The sequence below is a fragment of the Globicephala melas genome, chromosome 3 (genome assembly GCF_963455315.2).
Source record: "Globicephala melas chromosome 3, mGloMel1.2, whole genome shotgun sequence".
NCBI lineage: Eukaryota > Metazoa > Chordata > Mammalia > Artiodactyla > Delphinidae > Globicephala > Globicephala melas.
The window spans coordinates 102,761,355-102,767,262 of record NC_083316.1 but is presented as its reverse complement, the minus strand read 5'-3'; the positions used below and the strand labels follow the sequence as shown (position 1 = coordinate 102,767,262).

The 5,908-nt window shown below is 41.1% G+C and overlaps 1 long non-coding RNA gene across 1 annotated transcript; it reads right to left on the bottom strand.

The window, feature by feature from the left end:
* Positions 1-674: 674 nt before the first annotated feature.
* Positions 675-4,693, bottom strand: LOC132597091 (uncharacterized). Its single transcript, XR_009563451.1, has 3 exons — positions 4,571-4,693; positions 2,954-3,147; positions 675-864 (listed from the first exon to the last, which is right to left on the bottom strand). It is a non-coding gene; the product is annotated as an uncharacterized lncRNA (long non-coding RNA).
* Between the last annotated feature and the right edge of the window lie 1,215 nt (positions 4,694-5,908).

Here is a 5,908-nt window from a genome sequence, read left to right as displayed (position 1 = left end):
TCCTATCTCTGGAAGTTTATAGGTCAAATTTAAGGTTTTTCTGAGCATTCAAAATGAAGATTCATTCACTAAACAATTTTTTAGTACATGCTAACCACCAGGTACCGGCTAGGAACTGTCCAGGCAAAGATGAAACAGACATGGTCCTCCCTTTCCTGCTTCCTCCAAGAACTGCATGATCTACCCAGGGAGATGGGTACCAGATGTGCACAATCTGAGCAGAGTTTTGTGGGAGTACAGAGGAAGGAATGATTCATTGTGATGGAAAGTCAGAGAAGACTTTACTGACATTAACTTTACAGGGGTAGAAAGGTGAGCAAAGCAGTCCAGGCGGAGACCCAGTGAGTGTTCCCAAACTAATTAGTGATTTGATGGGACTGGAGCTGAAGGCTTTTGTGCAAGAGCTGAAGGCAGCGGCAGACAATGAGATTGTACAGTAAGTTAGAGCCAGACTGCAAAATCTCTGAACATGTACTTTATCCTAAAAGCAATGAGAAGCCTTTGAAGAATTTTAAGTAGGAATTTTTTTTTTTTTAATAAATTTATTTATTTTTGGCTGCATTGGGTCTTCGTTTCTGCATGTGGACTTTTCTCTAGTTGTGGCGAGCCTGGGAGCCTGGGCTACTCTTCGTTGCCGTGGCTTCTCTTGTTGCGGAACACAGGCTCTAGGCGCACGGGCTTCAGTAGTTGTGGCACGTGGGCTCAGTAGCTGTGGCTCTCAGGCTCTAGAGCACAGGCTCAGTAGTTGTGGCCCACGGGCTTAGTTGCTCCGCGGCATGTGGGATCCTCCCGGACCAGGGCCCGAACCCGCGTCTCCTGCATTGGCAGGCAGACTCTTCACCACTGCGCCACCAGGGAAGCCCCCTAAGTAGGAAAATTTAAAGAACCAGATTAAGTTAGAAACTGAAAAAACTTGGGGTGAGGGCAAGTTGGATGGCAGTTTCACTGGTAAGAAACTAGAATCATTGTCTTCAAAAAGGAGGAGAATTCAGTCATCCATGAAAGTGATAACAGCTTACGTTTGGCTGTAGAATGGAGAGAGACATGTATTATGGAACCAGATGTGATAGGAATATTCACCTGAGTTCCTGAAGGGAGCCAAGGATAGATGATGGAGAAAAAAGAATCCAAGATGGTGCCAGGGGATCTAGCTGGGTTGAATATGCAGATGGTAATGCCACTAACCAAAGCATCTGAGGTCGTCGGAACATTCAAATGGTGATTTCTGTTAGGATGTTGGACATACTACACGGCACTAATGAATGATGTTGGGACTGGATACACTGATTTGGGACCATTAACTTATACCAGGTTAAGTCGTCAGGGAAGACGAGAATGTTTAAGGGGAGAAGGTAGAAAAAGAAGGAAAGACAGTCTAGGGAAGAGTTTCTGGGGGAGAAAGTATTTCTCAGTTGTGTGATAGTTTTCACGTTGAGAAAAAAAAAATTAGAGGCTTGAGGAATTTTTATGTTTTTCTCTAAATAAATAGTAAACTTGGTACACAGAATAATAATGTCTAAGAGAGAAAATTTAAGAACAAATATTTGATTAAAAATATTTTACCACTGGGTGCATATATATATAATGCAATCTGTATTTAAGACGCTAGTGGGCTCACTTGAAAAGCAATGTTTCATATGAGAGGCTTACATTATTTTGAACCATCGCAGCTTTAAATGTTCATAATATGCATATTTAAATATGTTCTTACATTGTATGTGACAGATTCACATACTTCCCATGTCACCATCATACACTTCCATTAAAAATTTATTTATATTTAAAAATACATTTTATATTCCCATAAAAAGGGGAAATTAAATCGTAAAAATCCACACCAAGTTAGTGTTTATAGTCTAACTACTACTCTCACAAAAAAGCGTTAGAGTCGGTGTCTGTCTTGCCCGTGTTGAGTAAGGAGAGAAGGCCCAGGTAAGAGCTTTTTGCTCATGGAGTTTTGTATTTCAAGGACTAAATTTTCCTAACAACATAGATACAGCAAATATGAAATACAAAACTGTTGCCTTCTAATAGAGGAAAGGGTTGAAATCGTATTCATCTATGCTTGGCCTCACCTTTATTAATATTGAAAATTTAAGAATTCGTTATCATCCAGTGTCAAGAAATCATTGGAAAAATCAATACTGCATGTAGAATTCAGGAACACCATTTGGGGGAGGTCTATGCCTCCTAACTAGTTTTCTGTTCATTCATATAATCATTCATTCATTTAGTAAGAACTTACTGAGCAGCCATTATGTTCCAGACTCTACTAGTAGATGTAGGATGCTAATATGGTCCTTGCATTCAAGAAATTAATACTCTTGGCAAAAAGATGAGATAGATTCTCAGATTGCTGTTGTGATTGGCTATGCCGGCTGGGCTCTGTACAACTCCAGAGGGAGCCATCCTTTATAGGCTATAGTGTAGCCCTGGAGTGATCCCAGCCCCAGCTTAAGCCAGTGGGCACCTGCATCTCCCTGGTCACAGTGATTAGCTCAGAGATAGGCATGTGACCCAGTCAGAGCCAGTGAGATGTGAAGAGGTGTTTGCTGGAACTTCTAGTAAAAAGAAGTTCCCTTTCTCTTCCTGAGAGCTCCCCAAAGGAGACTGTTTTCTGCTGGTTGATGTAGTGTGAGCTATAAGGAATTGCTTCAGGTGTTTTGCCAGTGGGAGCTATGAGCCTGGAGTTACTGAGTTCCAACCTGTGGAGTCTGAAGAAGGCAGAGAGATGGTGGGCAGGATAGGGGGAGGGAGTACCCGGGTCCTTAGTGACGTCATGGGAGCAGTGGATCAAGCCTCTTAAAAGGCCAGGACTAAGTCAGTTGCATAAGCCCATACGTTCCCTTGTTTTTTGTTGTTTGTTGTTGTTTTTGTTTTTTGCATAAACCAGATTGAGTGGGTTTTCTTGTCACAATTACAAGAATCTTGACGTAGTCACCAGTACTGTTACCTCTTGTATAATATGTAACTTTTATGCCTTTTCAGACAATCTAGTGGCCATGTTCTTCCACATGTGTATTCCAGCTTAGGGTAACGTGGATCCCAGTGCAGTCAGTGAGAGGATGGATAAAGCTCGTTCAGAGCTTGACCTCTAAACTCAGAGGTGGAGCCAACTGCTTTCCAATCCATCAATTCTCATTCAACCTGTTATGGAGATGATGACAAAGAGAATGAATATTAAAAAAAACAAGAAGTATTGAACATTCAAAGCTAACCTTCCAAGCTGACTTGACACTATCTTCCTAGATTTGAAGGCTTTTTGTTTTTTATATCCTCAGTGACACATAGGAAAGTGCTTAGCGTTTATGCAAAACTTAACAAACATTTGCTTAAATTTTTTTATGTGTTTTTATTGTGGTAAAATATACATCATTTACCATTTTAATAACCATTTTTAACTGTATCATTTAGTGACATTAAGTACATTCACAGTGTTGTGCAACCATCACCACTATCTATTTTCAGAAATTTTCCATCAACCCCCAAAGAAACTCTGTACCCGTTAAACAATAACTCTCCCTCCTCCCTGCAGCCCCTGTAACCTCTATTCTACTTTGTTTCTATGAGTTTGACATTTTAGGTACTTCGTGTAAGTAGAATCATGCAATATTTGTACTTTTGTGTCTTATTTCACCTAACATAATATTTTCAAGGTTCATCCATGTTGTAGCATAAAGATTTGCTTTCAAATATGTTCCTCTCCCTTTCCCCCAAGAGTGTTTAATTTCTGCTATTCAAAAAATAATATGTAAATATTGGGTTAATCTTTTAAAAAATTAGACCATACTCAGGAACTGACACATATTTTGGACCCAGAAGGAACCAGGCAGTGTACTAAGCATATAACAGACATTACATTATCCAGTGCTCACAATCATAACAGTTGTGTTACTTCCAAAGACCCACAGTCGCAACATCACATGATATTGTAGCCAGGATATGATCTCAGTTCACTCTGACCCAGAGACCATGCTTTTCCCATTTCTCCAATGTCCCATGGAATTCAAATCAGAGAATGGTCTAACTATAAGCCTATTTCTAGTTTTTTAATATCTTTAACATTTCCAGGGTAATAGATTTATCTTTCTAGTTAGGTTTTATTTGTGCTGATAGAAAAACTAGTTCACACTAGTGGGGTTTACTGAAATCTTTGTCATGAGGTTACCCTCCAGAAACCTACTGAGGGGTGCATAGTCTCATCCAGGGACTCAAGCCTTCTGTGTCCAACCCAGGGTTCACTACACACCCAGCACACACATACTCAGCTTGCTGTTTGTCTGAACGCCTCCTGTTCTTTGCACATGCTAACCCCTCAGTACACTTGCACTGAACACGTGGTATCCTTGGCTTCTCAGAGGGGATCTAGGCTCCATCAGACATTAGTGCTGATGACTCCATGACCATTCTTCAACAAGCTATAGGTCCAGATGAAATTTTAAGGCCAAGATGGAGTTCGCCTCTGCATCTTCTGCCTTATACGGTCCCTTGAATTTCCCTCTTATTATTTTAATCCCTATCAAAAATAAACAAATGCACGATTACCTGTGATTCTTTAGGATACACTTACCATGATTACAGAGCTCACCATTCTTCTTGCCCCCCTGTGCTACCATTCCAGCTACCCCAGAGGAACCCTGCCCAGCCGCCCGAGAGCCAAAGGACCAGGGCCACTCTTCAGCTCAGATCTACATGATTGTCTGGAGATGTCTTTAAAAGGATGGAAAAAGGCTTCTGAAAAAAGGTATTTCATTTTCTAGAGGCTGAAAAAAGTGGGTCAGAGGTTTTTTCCAAATCTAGGGCAAACCTATTTTTTGGCTAAGGACTTTATAAGACATTGCTCTATTTAGCAAGCAAACTGCATTGCCACGTATCTGGCTCCGCTGAGAGAACTGTCTCCCTAAGTTTGGATCATCACTAAGTGTGTGATCATGCATTCTTCACTCACGTATAGTTTAACCTTGACAGTGGCTCTCCTGGGACACATTGGGGGAATTAGCGTACACACTGGCAAGCAAATAGATAGCGCAGTTAATAGTTGGAATCCCAGCTCCAACACTACTTCCTGTGAGGTTATGAGCAATTCTCTGGACCTCTCTCTAGCTATCATTTATTTATTGCTGTGTAACAAAGCAGTCCAAAACTTGGTAGGCTAGAAACAATAACTTTTTTTTGGTTATCATTGTGTGGGTCAGCAATTTGGACTTGGTTCCACTGGGCAGTTCTTCTGGTCTCTATGGGGTCACCCATTTAGCTAAGTGAGACAGTGGCTCAAATGGGGCTGCCTGGTCTAAGATGGTCTCATTTACATGTTCGTCTGGGGCACCGCCGTTCTCCGCCCCATCACCGTTCCAGCAGGCTAGCTTAGGCTTGTTCACACAGTGGTCTCAGGGTTGTAACCACAACCTAAAGAAAGCAAATCCACGTGCAACACTTTCAAACCTCTGCTCACGTTTGTCATGTCCCATTGGCCAAAGAAAGTCTCATGGCCAAGCCCAGATTCAAAGAGTGGAGAAATAAACTCTACCTCATTTTGGGAGGAAAGGCAAAGTCACTTTGCAGAAAAGTATGAGTATGGGAATGGGAGGAATTATGGTAGCCACCTTGCAAACAAACTCCCTGTTTTCTCTATGAAATGGAAACAATAATATATGGAATGTAACACTATTGCGAAAACTAAACTTATTCCCTCCTCTTTGTCGATTAGATCACTAGGGCATAGAAATGGAAAAAGTGTGGGATAAGGTAAATTCAACCCTCATTATGGAGGGTTGATTAAGGTATTGGTTGATATTTATCTCAGCCAGCAATGGAGACTTACTGATACATCGTGCACAAGTTGAATGACATGATCTGAACTTGTTTAGGGAATGACCACTGTTTAAAATTATCTGCTTCATTTGTTTGT